General features: G+C 42.9%; 1 protein-coding gene and 1 non-coding gene across 7 annotated transcripts in view; both read left to right on the top strand.

Moving 5' to 3' along the window:
• FAT3 (FAT atypical cadherin 3) overlaps positions 1 to 16,440 on the top strand; it is a 1,069,235-nt gene that overhangs the window by 152,061 nt on the left and 900,734 nt on the right. The window lies entirely within an intron of this gene.
• On the top strand, positions 2,660 to 2,823 carry LOC138528920 (U1 spliceosomal RNA). Its single transcript, XR_011284319.1, has one exon. It is a non-coding gene; the product is annotated as a U1 spliceosomal RNA (small nuclear RNA).

The following is a 16,440-nucleotide window of genomic DNA, read 5'->3' as shown; positions in this document are numbered from 1 at the left end:
AAATTCAGGACATTTCATAGAAGGTGATATGTCCCTTGCAAGCGATGTGCACGATAATGCTCTTCTCTTGGTTCCTCGATTGCAGGTAGATTTGACTGGTAATCGGTAAAATGACTGCAAGATGAAACACTAGTACAGAAACAGAATGCACCAGAAGAGAGGAAGTGCTTATCTGGTGATACCTTTTTACTCTGCTATAAAGCAGGGTCATTGCAAACCATGTGGCAGTAGATTTAACGCTGGTCACCATTGTTGCTCCAGCTTCATCCTGGCATACCCGCTCTACTCTTTTATCCCACGCGACACAGTGCTCAACTTTGCTACGCACACCCTCTTCAAACTCCCTCAGTGCTCATCAAATCTTGTGCACTACCTCCACAAAGGGTGGCTGTCTGTCTTCAATCGTGGTCTCAATAAATTCCTCCTTTTTGTCTTCTTATCTATCAATGGGCTAATTCCCCCTTGCCTGGCTAACTCCATGTCTCACTAAACAGACAGTTACCCCACAGATCATAGGCAGTCCTCAACCTCCCTGTTTTGTGACTCCTTCTAACATTTGGCGTTAAATGTATCACGACTGCATTCGCTTCAAGACTGCCCGGGAGAAGCACTTCCTTTTCCTTAAAGGAGCAGCAGAATGATCTGCTGGTATCACTTCGATCCATGACACCTCATTCTGTATACCACCTCAGGGGCCTGAGACCTATGGATCACCTGATGTTTTGGACTACAACTCCCATCAGCACTAGTCCCCATATTGAATGATGAGCGATCATGGGAGCTGTAGTTAAAAAAAAAAAACTAAAAAAAAACATCTGAAGAGCCAGAACCCTCCTGACGTATATAATAATTGCAGATTATGTACACAGATCATCTGCAATATGTTCAGCTGTTATTTTGGGCCCTTTGTGCCATCCCCTCTTGCTGTCCCATTACTTCCCTACCATCCCGGGTTAGTGGTTCTGATTTTGCTTCTCTTTTGCCATTGTAAGGCACACAATGTTGAGATTGTTGTGACAGCCATTGTGCTTATGTAAAGATATGTCTTTTACTCTCATTTCCAAACCTAATAAATACATATTTAAACACGAATGTAACCCAATAATGCCCCTTCGAGTAGGTTGACACTACTTGTTGGGGTGTTCGAGAATTAAGTCCTGATTTGTTCTCAGTACATGGCAGCGAAGACGGTAAGCACACATGACAGCAATCTACCGCCACCTGCATGTTATTAATTGCATGAAATCATGTCTGTTAAGAAATAAATGTTGCTTCACATTAGAATCTGAGTGCCAAAGAAAAAGAAATGACCTGGACCTATGCCATGAGTACATCGTTTACCCATCTAGTCACACAACTATGTAACCATAAGTAGCTCTTTGGATTAAAGCCCTCATTTTTTGCATATAATTATTTATTTATACATATCACATCCTGGGGAAGGCCTGCATTGTCCTTGCGATATAAATACTGTAAACTGGTTTTAAAACGAAAAGAACATCTGCATCTGTCACAGCATGCAAGTGTTTTTGTAACACCAAATGTCCAGCTGTTGTCTGAACGGACACCCCTTTTTGGTCCACATACGAATGCAACTAATATATGAAACGAATACGTCATCTACGTTTATGACAACCATAATAGCTGTCTGTTCCCAGCCATCAGTCCTATTGAAACTAGCGATTTTAAAAATGGGGATGATGTGATGACCGCACTGACAAATGTGGATTAATAAAGCAACATTGGGCTGCATGAATGAAAACCCCTGAGTAGTCCATTCTGTACACTGACATCTTTGGCAACCTCCAGGTCCTCCGGAATGGATGACAATAAGAGACATGCAGGAAAAGAGACAGGTGGCCAGATTTACAGGGCGTTTTTCAATAGGATCTTCCCATTGAAAATCGCTTTGTGAATCAGGCCCAAAGTGTAAGAATACGAGAAGCAAGCAGTGGTGGTCTGCATTTTACACTGAATGTGTGGCTGTGTTTGTGAACAAGTCAGTCCCCTCCTCTGCTTTTCCAGAAGTTGATTTCTGCTGTCAGATGGGCTCCGTGGCCTTGCAGAGTAGGGGGCAGTGTAGCGAGGGAACTTCAAATAACATGCCTGCAAGAATAGCCATCTATTTTTGGATGCCCCAGTTTGGGCACTAACTATTTCCAAATAGCAAATGAGCAAACCAAAATTGTGTCTGCCGCTGAAACCACTGGGTTTAAATATTACTGAAGATAGACCTTGCACGTAAAGGGAAAAATAGAGCCTTTTGAATGTTTGCCATTATAAATATGCAGGTCACCCCCCCACACCCCCCCACTAGAAAATAAAAAAAAATTGAACATGATATTTCAAATTGTTCTGCCTTGGATTATTGGTAACTCTCCTGCAGGCTCTCACAGCTTTGGGACGGAATTACAGTTCGAATGTTAGCAATTACTGCTGCATTTATTTCTGGCTGATGAGTCACTGTGTTATTACAGTTTAAGTGAAAGTTTCAAGCTTAGAAACGTCCATCTAGCCCTTTCAGCCGGGCGGTCACATACAGGACCTGATTCACAGAGCGTTTTCCTATGGGATTGCACCATTATCAGGCCCTACATGTCCATGGGTGTCCATTTCACCACAGGGCTACTTCTAACACATTTTAAGAAGTACTTGCATTATACTTACCTGGCAGGGGAGCATCTGTGATCAGAAAGGCAGATCGCCCAGGGTGAGGCTCATCCATTGCACATCGGATTTGCAGACCCATGCGATGTCCCCAAATGCGGGATACTCGACTGCATTATTTCTTGTAGTGGCGGACTGCGTTTGCGCTTTCCCCTCACAAAAAAAAAAAAAAGAAGTACTTGCATTTGTCAAGGAGCATTAAGGAGCGGACTGGACAATTTTTGTACCTAAATCAAGCCACTAAAATATTGCAGCAGCAAAGTAAAATAACATCTTCAAGTCTCCACTGTTACAACAATGCATTTTTGTGGGCGTTGGGGGGTTGACTCTACACATCCCATAAATAAGGAGAGAGGGAAGAACCATGTAAATTGTGCATCATTTCTAGACACTTATACTCCACATGTTGATCCTTCTGGGAGACCATTATGATTTGGCCAGTTGAGAACGAACAGCCACAAGTGACTCAGTAACTATCATATTCACCATTCTGCCCCAGAACTGAAGGACAAGCAGCAAAGGTGAGTGTGTCACTGTCAGTGGCGGCTGGTGAATTTATTTAATACAAGAGGCTTAAATATTTCCCCTAAATATGTGCGCTCGACCGAGCGTAGCTTGGGAGCCCAAACCAACTAACGGGATTTCGGGTGGTGTTCTCATCCTAGAAATGTTTTTGAAACAATGGGCCTCATTAAAATCGGGCCGGGTTCCCTGCATAGGAATTACTGGGCCATTCCGAGTTTGGAGGGCCTGGTAATTCCTCCTTTACGGAACCCAGGCCCGAACCTTCCCCATTCCCATTTGAGCCCCCATAGGGCTCAATGGGAATGGGTGCGAGAGCTAACAACGGGCCGATTACGACCGGCCCGTTGTTAGCTCCCTGGTCCCCTCGCGGGACCCGCTCTGGACGTCTGGTAAAACCTCGTAATATTGCTGAATCCGTTTAAGGGCTCCGGCACCATTACCGGCGTCGTTAAACGCATTCCACAATTGTTGTAATGAGGCCCAATGTGTTAAAATGGTACATTTTACAGCACACATATTAGAGGGAAAAAATACAGTTTGAAATTGCTTCATTTGCGTAACTTTATCAATAAAGCAAATTGATTCAAGCCACGGACAGTGAACACACTCATTTTTTACTGTGCCACAGTAAAACAATATACCCAGACTGGCCCTCCAACATAGTCCAGGCCTGTCACATAATAACAAAATGAACGTCAAGAGTTAAGGAAATATGAATATGTTTTCCTTTATATTGATTTACATTTAATGCCCATTGTGTTATGATGAGGCAAGAGTGGCCTACGTTGGTGGAGCAGTCTGTATATATTGTTTACAGTGCAGCAAAAATGATATAAAGACTGTCCTAGCCACCAACATAGGAGTCTTGCCATGTAATATTAAAATGGGCATCAAGAGTAAAGCAAAAACGATCCATGTTTACTTTACTCTTGCTGCCCATTTTTTAGTGTTCCACTGTGACGAATTGGCTCTGCCCTGCAGGAGTAGTAGAATGAGTAGAGGCTAAAGCGCCCAGTCAGCCTTCACACTTCATCACAATGAGAAAGGTAAAACAGGGACAATCAGAATATATACTTCCTTAGCCTTATGTGATAATGTGGGCTAAGGGAAGGTTATACCCTTAAGAGGGGTGTGAATGTGGTTCAGTAGCAAACCAAACAGCAAAGAATAGCAGTCCAAAATAAAGGAATGCTCAATCAAGTTTCTATACAAGTATATACACTTTAATTAAACACACCATGTACAATAATAACTAAGAGAATAAGCAAAGATGGTAGATACAGCACTCTCACTAATGAATCAGGGGTGAAAGGCAAGCAAAAGCAACAATGTTCTTGAAAAACCTATATGTACTTGCAAGCAAAAAGGGTTCAAAGTGACCTAGCCAGTTTCTAGGGCACAACAATGAACCAAGGGGGAAGTAAGCGGTCAATAGTACCTTATTTGCAGTTATTGGTGGTTCAGCAGTGCCAAACCAGACTTCTTGGTGTTATTTGAAGAACAGGAAAGAGCAAAAGCAGCAACTGAGGGTCCTGCTGGTTCAAATGTGCAGAACAGTTCTTGAAACATGCTCCAAACAGTTCAGTGGCGTAAAACACTAGGATCCCGGCTGTCTTGCCTCTCAGGGTGCTGTGAGTCCCAACCCAGGTGCTCAGGGACAGGATGAGCCCTTTTCACATGCTCCCAAACATGGGGGAGACTGGCACACAACTGCAGGCATCCTCAAACACAGTGAGATCCTGGATACTGCTGTGTCTGGCAGAGAAGCCGTCTTGCTCGAGCAGCAGGTCAGTTCTTAGGTTGCTGTGAGTTGCACTCCAGGCACTCGGGAACAAGATGGGTCCTTGTTCACAGGCTCTCAAACACGCCACTGTCTGTGTTGCCTGTCTGTAGCACTTGCCTATCCTTTCTTGTCTGCAGGATTCCTTACACTTCTGTTTCTCCCCTGGGCTGTCGCGGCCCTCAAGCCCCTGAAAGAATATTTGAAACTGACAAAAAGGTAGTATAGACTGAGATACAGGTGGTATGGACTGACGCATACAGGTTATACATTAGAATATCTGTTGTGAAGACAAGACTCTTGTTTGACTTTTCAGCATGACTTTGATGCTGAGGAATATTTACTGATAAAATATATCAGGAACAATATTTCACGCAAAACTGACAAAAGCTTACGATAAGGCTAGAAATCTACTAACTGAAGTGCTATCAGGAAAACCTTAATCATCTTGCTTGTGGGCTATTGTGAAAAGGGGTGTTACCGCCCTCTCCTGAACATTGGGAACTCTTTCTAGTAAGGGGGCAGGGTTAGTTCAATAAGTTAGATCTCTGGGCATGTACACTTGTTTCACCAAATCCTGAGCCTCAAGACTTGTGGATGGGAATCAGGTTTTGGGCAGCGAATCTCAGTTGACTAGTTGGCATGTTGGTCTGTCAGCTGTTGGAATTTTAGCCTATAGTGTGGCTTTGTACACTGGGCACAGTAGTTGAAGGTGCGGCCTTTCCTTCGTCAGCAGCCGATTCATTGTTTTTCCTGTATGATGTGGTCGGAGCATCATAAGGTTGAGATGAGCATTGCTGCATGGGTTTGGGCACTCTGTGGCTTGGAGGGAGACCTCTCGGTGAGAGCTGTGGATTAGACATTGCAGCAATCATACTGCAAAAAGTGTGCCGTGCATGGAACGGCTTGCTTTAACTAAAACGTGCTCATCTACATTCATTCTAACTATGTTTGACTATAAAACACCCTTATAATCGTCTCAGTCTTCTCAGTCTGATCAGTAATATTGTGAGCATGTAATTTGTCTGAAAAAAGAGCTTATATGTAATGGCTTTTCTTAAATGTGTGTGCTTACGTGCTCTTCTGTGCTACTGTTTTTTGATTAAACTAAAGGCACAAAGTTGAAACTGCTTGTTGAACCGTTAGTCTGAATGCCATATTCTCAGAGTCCTAGATAGCTGCATGAACCCTTGATGCTGCGGGGATGCAGGTGGCGGGGACGACTAAAGAGTTCATTATGAAACCATGTTCAATATTAAATAATTATATTTCACGACCAGCAAAACCAGAAATGGCAATTCAATAGTTTCTGATTTTGCATAGAAACATTGTTATTTTATGTTGGCAGGTATGTATGCCCATGAAATTTCAGGCACTCACATCTTATGTCCTGTATTGCTTTTAAATGTCACATAATCTCATCCTATGACATATTCCCCAATGCACCGGTATTCACATCATATACCTCTTTATTGCCATCAAATGGGCTACACTTACACCATATTCCGGTTTTGCCAACCCGTCCTAAAGTCTCACATCACACACCATTAAGGGCATTTAAATACCCAGGTCTTATGCCGGCTATTGTCATTAGTTGCACAGATGCCAGCATCATATACCAGTTATTGCTATCTGATTCCAGGTGCTCACATCATGTGCCATGCATAGTGCTTAAACAACAGGTATACCTGGCAGAAGACTAGTGTCAGGCATGTACTCACTCCATAGTCCATGTGTTTCCATCAAATGCCAGGTACCCATGTCAAGTGCCAGGTATTGCATTCAGATGTCCAGGTTCACATGTTATAAATCAGGTAGTCCCTTCGAATGCTTAGATACAATCGTCACTTACCATACACTGCTATCTAATAACAGGCACTGCGATAACATGTGCGTTTTCTCACTCAATCGCCAGGTAGCCTCAGCAAAGGGTTAGGAGTGGGCCAGTAAGATTACTGGGATGCTGCACTACCCTACTGGGCATGTCAACAGACAAAGGAAATAGCTGCATCTCTGGGTGTCAATTATCCCTCCCAGCTTGCCAACCCGGTGCAAAGGCAGGAGTGCTAGAGGGCGGGGGGCTGGTGCATGTGCTAAATAATTAGGAGAAAGTAAGGTGGTTGGAGTAAGGGAAGCGGGCCCCTGATAGTTGTCAGGTCACCAGAAAGGATGAACCAGCAGGCACGAGCCCTACTTGCATATTCTTCCATATTCTTGCAGTGTGTTTTCTCTAGCAAGGAATCATGGAAAGAGAAGGCAGACGTGTCTCCATGGCTGTCTGCCGCAGTGCAGAGGGACCTTGATTGTATGTTGAAATGAAATTCCTTGGTATGAAGCTGCAGAAAAGATGTTACATGTTCGATGCGCCTTTCGAGGCTGCTAAACATCCGGCCCATACATTGTGCTGGTTTATATATAAGGGTTCTTCTGCAACAATGAAGGTTCTCTGTAATGCCCCTCCCATGACTGCTAGCCTTTACTTTTTAGTGAAGGCCAAGGTAAGCACTTGTGAGCTCAAAGGTCACTGGTGTGGTCTGTGTGCCGGCGGCAGGTAACAAGTTTGCATCTTTGCAGGTCCAACTGAGGCCAGAAAATTGAACATCACACATTGTGATCAAATGCTTGAAAATAAACCTTATCATTTGCCGTGTATTTTGCTTACAGGATTCATGTGTAATGACACATTTCTCAATTTGATCTATCTTGAGCTATAACCTTGTTTACAAAGAATGCGTGGTTGCACATATCAGGCTAGAATGTTCCTGTGTGGAGTGATGTCAGCCATATTGCTGTACAATGTTTTACATAGAAACTTGCATAAGCACTCAGACCACAAATTGCAGAATGTCCCCCTCACGCATTGTCGTTCACTTGTTTGTGCTTTCTCTCCGGCTGTTAAATTACTTTTTCATGTCCCGAAAGTTGAAAATGGCTATAGCTTTAGTAGAGCGTTATTCAAAGCGTTAAAGATAACACACTCATCCATTCGTTGATACAGTATACATTACCGCTGTGCAATTCGGTGCAGTACATTGTTTAGATATTGTATTGTGGACCATTTATTAGCTTTTCTGATGTGATGAAAGACATGCTTAGATCCAGCTAGTTTTGTAGTGCACAGCCTTGGGCTGAGTGATCCTCTTCATGCAGACTGGCTCAGGATAAGACATTATGCCCTCTGCTGCCACATTGATTTACTGAAGCCCGGATGAAAGGGGGTGTATTCTATAAATCATAGCCTGTATGCTTGTGTTTCCTTTTCTGTTCACTTGATTGTTTTCCCATTGAGGTCAGTGAGGAAATTCTATGAAGCTGTAAGTCTGTAGCCAAAAGGACATTTTGCCTGTGAAGGAATGTGAGAAAGGTGGAATTTCAATTTACATTTTTAAGAGCCACTTGATCCCTGACACATCTATTAATCAAGAGGGCCCGGAATTGTTACATTTTTCGATACCACTAAGCGGGATTTTCCTCTCAGGGAAGAACGCTTCTGGTACTATTCACTGCTTCACGCCAGCCTAAGAATATGTAAATGCAAAACACAAGGCAATAGTGAGTGTTTAGTATATATCGCCCTGCGCTCTTGCTGGCCTCTCTCTGGTTGCACGGGGCCTCACACTCATGGGGCCTCACAGCACGTGTTCACCTCCAAAGCTCCCAGAACCAGGTTGAGGAGGATTCTGGCACTACACTAACATCCTTTATAAGTGATGAATGGAAGCAGGCACAACTTTGCATGTTTTTCTTAGGTGATCGTTGCCTGTCGGAGCTCCTTCTAACAGAGGCGTTGCTGGGGACGGGCGTGCGGGGGGGCTTGAGGCGTCTATAGCCCTGGGTCTTTTGATTGTTGTGTTCGTGGAAGTGGAGTTTGTGGCGGGACCCACTTTCTCCTGCGCACCCTTTATTTGATTGTTGGTTGAATATAACCTGCAGCCAGAGTCGTAGTTTGTCAAGGAACCAACTCCGTGGTTCCTCTGTCTAGAAGAATTGTGGGGAGTGACAAACTTATGGACTGGAAAGGCGCTGGTTGGATTTGATAGTCCAGTACCTGTTTGTAGGCAGTTTACACACAAAATATAGACGATCCAGGTTGTTGATTGGTCAAAAACGAGTTATTTTAAGGTTTTTATTCCTTTTTGTAATCAGCAGCAATGAAAGACATCCTTGTATGTAAATATACTAATCATAGCATGATGATATGTTACACAGCCGACGCGCGTTTCAACCTTAGTCTTTTTCAAGGCCAATTGAGTTATTTGGTGAGCTTCAAGGTTTAATGGGCTGGTCCTACCCATGTATGGGTGCCAGATGGCTGCATAGCCGTTCTGTGGCCGGGTCGGCAAGTACGTTGCTCACGGTTGTGGAGTCGATGATCATGACCTTGAAAAAGACTAAGGTTGAAACGCGCGTCGGCTGTGTAACATATCATCATGCTATGATTAGTATATTTACATACAAGGATGTCTTTCATTGCTGCTGATTACAACAAGGAATAAAAACCTTAAAATAACTCGTTTTTGACCAATCAACAACCTGGATCGTCTATATTTTGTGTGTAAACTGCCTACAAACAGGTACTGGACTATCAAATCCAACCAGCGCCTTTCCAGTCCATAAGTTTGTCACTCCCCACAATTCTTTTGATTGTTGCCCCGGATAGTAGCTCAGGGGCTACAACCAAACGGCTAGCTAGTCCCGAGTCCCGACAGTCCCCACATTAGCATAGTCCCTGATCTTTTCCAGACCTAGCACAACACCCATGCCTCCTAATGAGTGTTAATGCTTCGGTAATAAGTGTTGAAAGGCACATTTGCATCTGAAAACCCTCAGATTTACAGCACAAACAGATTCCATGACCCATTTTAAACTCTCTAGTTAATTCCCACTGAGTCCAATTTTGCTTTTTGAAACACACAAAAAGGTTTACTTCTTTCAGAAATTATGTTTTCTTCACATTCTGCATAACAGCATGCAACATGCCTGTGTAAAACATTGACGGCAAGCAGGTGATCTTATGACCTGGTTTCTTTTGTTCTGCGTCCTTGAGTCTTGAAAGAAAAAGAAAAAGTAGCGGTGGTGGTTTTTTTAAGGCCTAAATTACTTTTTGTTTTTGTACATGCAGGATAGCTTTCAGGTGGGGACAATAAAGCTACAAACGCCCTTACATTTCCTACAAGGATGTACATACTAGTTAGGTTGATTTATTGTATGATTTGTGCACTTTTTAAGCCATCTCTATTAAACAGAGTGTTCTTGCAGGTCCAACTTTAACTCACATTTGTACCAGCTACGTCCAAGAAGATATGTGGTCAAATACCTAAATTGTAGACTGGTCATAAACCCAAGTTTCAAAACTGATCTAAAGTCTGTGGTCCTTGGCAAATCATTGTGTCTCACTGTGTCTAATCTGCCAACATTGTATGTTTATAGAAATGCTTCAGATCACAATAATCAAAACCAGCACCAGCCATAGGTTAATTGTCAACAGAATGGTTCAACATGTAATAGTAGTAGCCACAATTAATACATTGCACAACACATGCATAATCGTCTCTGCTTGCTTATGACAAAGTCTTGTTGTTTAATGTTTCTGTGAGGTAGAGCTAGCTCAAAGAGATCCATGGAGGGTGTTTTTTGGGTAGGGAGCGACAGGCAGTGAGTTGGAATGCCCATGGGGCTTTGCACGGCGTGGGCGGTCAATGGGTGAGTAAACAGGTCAAGCAACATCCACAAGCTGTGTGCCCCTCTTCACAGCCCATGTTCCTGCTCTCTGTACTTCAATGCAATAGTTTTGGCTTTTAGGTGGTGCTGAAGGGCGACCTAATAACCAACACCAAAAAGGGCAGGGCATCACAGGCATGTGCACAGTGAAGAGAACGACAGGAAAACAAAAAAGAAAGTCAACAGAAAAGGAGGAATACTAAAGAATGTTGCTTATCATGAGGTGGACTATCTAGAAATGTGAGCATAGTTACTCGGTGGTATTTAAATGTCTTCATTTTGCTCTGCTCCCTTAATCGTTTAGCATCACTGTATGCTTGCCAGAGATCCCAGCAAAATTAGATGTGCTAGCACTCGTAAACCGATGATAACAGTGAAAAGAGGCATTGGAAGCTGAAAACGAGCGCTTGCAAGATGCTCTTGAATGGAAACAAAATATCGTTCTTGTCCTGTGTTATTTGCTCCAGAGTTGAGTCAGTAGTTATTTTGATTACGGGGTAATTGGGAAGAAAAAAGAACTCCTTGGCATGATCGACACAGTAGAAAAGCTGTCCAAAAGCCAGGATCAGGGCTACCGGCAAAAACATCTCCATTTATGGGCAGAAAATGCCAAGCTGAGTGAAATTGCCAACCTGTGAATCCTCCTTATAATTCCCTAGTTGTCCATGTGAGAGAGGATTATGATGTCTCGGCTTTAAAGAAGCCCTGATTATAGGATGAACATCTTGACATATGTGGTATGCGCAGCCTGTCGTGGATATGTATGTCTATATAGATGATTTAATGCCATCTCCCAGTCTAATTTTAACCACAGTCATTTTTCCTTTGTAAGTACAAATTTAAAATGCAATTTTCAGTCAGAATTCTGTGGGGCCTCGTAAAGTTTTTTTTTGTATTTATTGCTCAACCAGACTTTCAAAGATATGTGTGAGTTTTGCATCAGGCATGTTAAACTGCAAACCCAGCTTCATTGCTTGCTTCACTAGGCTTGATGGTGTTAGGGAACCCGTGAGGATAATATCAGAAAAAATATCCTTCCGGGCTCCCTAACGCCATTGATTAACCAAGAGTTTTGATTGGATGATTCCCTTATTCCCACCGGGCCGTAACATTAGATATAACTTATTTCCTCATGCTCATCTTAGGAGTGACTGTCTTTGCCATGAGAAGTGCTTCTTGACACTGCAGGGAAACAATGTCATCAAGTTATTTTCGACGCCAGTGAGGACAGCAAGGCAAAGAGTTCCACTTTACCCTATTGCTTTGCCACCTAACTCCCAGGGCCATTTCCATTGCACAGCAGCAGTAGCCAGCTGCCTAAGGTGGCCACATCAGGGAGAGGAAGCCTAACACAGCAGGAATCAAATGCACCCCCTTGCCAGCATCACATTTTCCCTTCACCTAAGCCTGGGCGAGTGCACACATAAGTCACCCACAAGTTTTTGGTTTAGCTATGATATGATATGAAAGGTTATTTATAACGCGCTTAGTACCCAGCGGTTTCTAAGTGCGACCCCGGGGATCAAACCTGTGGTGCTCGGTGTTGTCTTGCTTCCAAGGCGAGCTTGTTGCCCCTGAGTTATCCTCCCGAGCCTTGGGGGTAAAAAGAGTGATACCCATCCTGAAAGCACTCCTAGTCCCCTCCTCCTCTGCTCCAATATCCATGGCTTCCCATCTTACCACCCCACACAGCACACCAACAAATAAATAAGAATGTTGTACTTTTTTTCTGGTTTAAGAGAGATGGAAAGAGATCACAAGTATATTCAATTTCCCCTCGCTGCCCTGCAGAATCCCGCCTGGCCCCAGAAGGGAAATGGGGCTTCTTACGGGTTGCTGCTGGGAATGACAGCCACCTTCACACTCTAACAGGGCACTTTTGTGTCCTCATTGGTGACCCTCTAACTTTTTTCAGAAATCATTTCTTTAAATGTTTCAAAGTTTCCAGGCCCTCAATCCACCCAAAAATGTGGGTGGGCCAAATCATCCCCAATACAGTTTGTTCCGCACTCATTTGCCTGAAAGAAATCTTTTTAGCCAATTTGCTTAATGCACAATTTTTAAATTGTCACCAGAATCCTATAGTTTCTACTAGAAAAGCTCCAGTAATACCCTTAAATGTAATTGTGGCTACTCTCCTCTTTCTCAAAGCAAAGAACCACGTCTGATCCCCTCTGCAACTACTGACCAATTCATTTAAATATAATATATGGGCTGCCTGTAGATACATAAAACCATAATGCGGTCAACCGCAACCATTTTATATTTTCTTACAACTTTATTGTAATTACAACGATATTCCTTCGCACACCAACATTATGAAGCAGCTATTTGTTGGTATTTAATACTTTAAAAAAATAGGAAGAACGATTCAAAAATTGATTGACAGTACTTTACCCTAAGGTTATTAAGGAGTTTCTTGTGGCAGTGTTTTACCCCATTTTGGTACTTAAAAGGCGGGACTTGCCATGATCTTCCTATACTTAGGGTGCAGAGAGATTTCTATTTCAATACCGAGTCTGATGGAAAGCCCTGTCCCACAAGCCTTTGTGCTTTTTGAACTGCTTAACGTTCTAAGGAAGCTATCCAAATAATATATTTTTCTCACGGCCAGATTATAATATTCAGCCGTAGGTATATTCTGAGATCCCAGAATAGTACATGCACAAGTACTGTAATGTTATGATTAAGTATAACAGAAAAACATCTGTAACACATAGTTTCTTCAGGGAAACATTGACGAAAAAATGTCACGTCAAATCATAAAACAATGTAGGTCCACAAGTGGCCTCCAAACTGATCCACCACTTTGCAATTGCATATATCTTCTCATTATATAGCCAAATAATTAATGATAACAGAGCAGAGACTTTGCCCACAAATAATCTTGGAATAAGGTACATGTCCAATCCAACTATTACTAAAAAATATTCAAAATCTTGAACTAAAGGCCCCCCTGAAAATTATACAGAAAACTCAAACTTCTGGGTCACTCCATAGCCCTGATACATCTGCACAGTGTAAGGACCCTCTATTTGACACGAAGCAAACAGACATTCATTCATACCAAAATAAGACATGAAAAGTGGCACGAATAATGACTGCTCTGCGGTACCTATAATTATAGCTGGTAGCACTAAGACATGGCTGTCCACGTCATGTGCAACACATAAGGGTGCAAAGAAAGTAGATGGCCTCAGCTGGGATGGTCAAGAGGATTTGGTAGTGGGAAGTGCCTTGGGTAGATCGAGCCTGCCTTCCCCAGGAGACAGGTGTATGTATCGTCAGCATGTGACTGACATGCTAGGCCAAATGAAGATTTTGCAGACGTCAGAGGTAAGTGCTTTACATTACAGGGGAGAATGGGAATCCATTTGGAACACTGCATTTACTCTTCTTCCGTTTAGCTATAACATTCCCCAAATTGACAGCTGAGACGTGGTTATATAGGAAGGACATAATCCAGCATAGGATCCGGATCCAAATCTAGTAACCTCCATCATGCAGGAAAGCAAATCGAAGATATAGCAGTCAACCGTCTGGACGGCTCTAAATTGGGTGAGTAACGTCAGCAGAGATGGATGACCATACTTGCGAGGGGTTCCGATGATAACCCGCAATTCAATCAGAGCCTTCCTGTGCCATTACAAACCCTGAAGCCATTCTGGATAGGGTGGAAAGGCCTCTGATATCCCCGATGGTATTGAAGCATCGCCACAACTTCGCTCCTTAGCTAAAAAGGGCATAATGAAAATCAGGCAAACTTTGGAAAGTATAATGGGGCCCAGGTAGTAACAGCACCTTTCTTCAGTGGGCCAGACAGCTTTGGAGTCATTAAGAATGTTAGTGATAAATGATGTGACTTGTTAAGGGCAGACATATCCTACCCAATATAGGAAGGTGTCGGGAATATTAAGGGGCTTCCATCACATTTGGCTGGTGTCCATGTCCTAATATATGTTGTGCAGAGTGATTCCCTACGCTGTTGAAATAAGCTTTTGTTCATCCACCTACAAGTAGTAACACCAGACCCAGGAACGTGTCTACTCTGTTACTCCTAACCTACCCTTTCATTTAACAAACACGCCTTTTGCCTGATACCGTTTCACTGTCTCACCCTGCGGAAATCCTCTCAATCTTAACATCAGTCTCTACCCATAATGTGCATAAATTAGGCAGTATGCATTTGATATGATAATGCTGTAGGCCAGAATGGCATCAGTTGGTGATATACCTCACCAATGCTTGCTTTCACACCTCCTCTACTTCCGATGAGAGAAAGCGTTTGAGAACACAGGGGACGTTGTGCTGTAACAAAACTAAAAGCTCGTCATCAAGCATCAGGCACGTCATCTCAGTGATCATTCCTAGCATCCAAATGCTGTTCATTGGAGATATTTCAAAACTCCTTTGAAGGCACCAGAATCGCTACTTCTAAATAACCCTTTGTTGGGCCTGAATGATAGGAGAAAGGGGACCCAGGACAGAAGCTTGTAAGATGCTGAAAAAAGAGGAAAGGGCAAAGAATTTGCAGCCCAAGACACAGTATACGTGCATTTGGTTAGAGAGATAGAGCGAGAATCAGGATAAAATACTCCCAGAGATAACAAGAAAATAAAGAAAAGAACAAAGAATAGAGCCGTCCACTATGTCTGAAGCGGCAGAGAGATCAAGACGAATAAGGAGGAAGAATGGGTTTGTGTGATGAGCTCATTTCTGCTTATCCCCCATCCGACTATTTGCCTTTTGGTATTTGATTTCAATAGGTGTATTACTATCTATAGCTTCTTTATTGTTTGACACATTTGTTTGTTCTCGGCCCATGGTTTTTCTCTCATAGGTTTCTGGATATATGTGATCCGCTGTGATCAGCCCTGAGGCTTCCGGGCTTAGATCACAACCAAAAAGGAATTAAAGGGTCAACTGCTACATACTTCAGCAGCATTATGTTTGATTTCATTCACACACATCTTGACATGCCACTCAGTTGTCAACATTTGCTTCTTTGACTCAGATCACAATCTTACAACTCACTAGTAACGCGGATGAATTGACTGACACTCAGGGAGAAGGCACCAGCCAATCAGAATCATAGAAATGTGGGCTGGACACATGGTACAAGCCTCCAGTCCACCATGAGGCTCGCATCTTTCTCCCTGGATTCCAGTGGAAGCTGGTGAGGGGCTTAAATATTACCCACAAATATGGCAGAGCCACTCAGCATAGTGAAGGAGCCCAACTAAAGAAGGCATTTTAGGGGGGTTACCCCCACTACCCACCCGAGAACATTTTTGGAAAATTGGTTTTAAATGGTGCACTATATAGCAAACCTTCTGTGAAAAGCAGGGCAAAAGCCAGACAGCTTGCAATTGGTTTTGTAGGGTAACTCCAATCCAACAATGCACTGTCACCAACAGTGCACAGGAGCATTTACCAACAATATATGCCAGCATCAATACATTTTCACACTGGCTGTGCCCATACATCTCCATGCTGGCTGCACCAGCATATGCCAGAATTCTATATAAGATCATACACGTGTTTGATGCCAGAATTCTATATAAGATCATACACATGTTTGATTTATACATAATGCCAATAATCATATATTCAGATATGTCCACAATATCTCTGTCAATATATGGCAGTATACCCACATAAGGGCATACTGTTATTGGCTTTACCTTTAAAAATATGCCACAACAAGAAAATATGTCTAAACTGGCTGTGCAGTGTAGTCCAGTCTA

This window comes from Ambystoma mexicanum, chromosome 7q (genome assembly GCF_040938575.1).
Source record: "Ambystoma mexicanum isolate Mex_15411 chromosome 7q, UKY_AmexF1_1, whole genome shotgun sequence".
In the NCBI taxonomy this organism is placed as follows: domain Eukaryota; kingdom Metazoa; phylum Chordata; class Amphibia; order Caudata; family Ambystomatidae; genus Ambystoma; species Ambystoma mexicanum.
The sequence above is the reverse complement of the archived record's forward strand: the minus strand, read 5'-3'. Positions and strand labels throughout refer to the sequence as shown.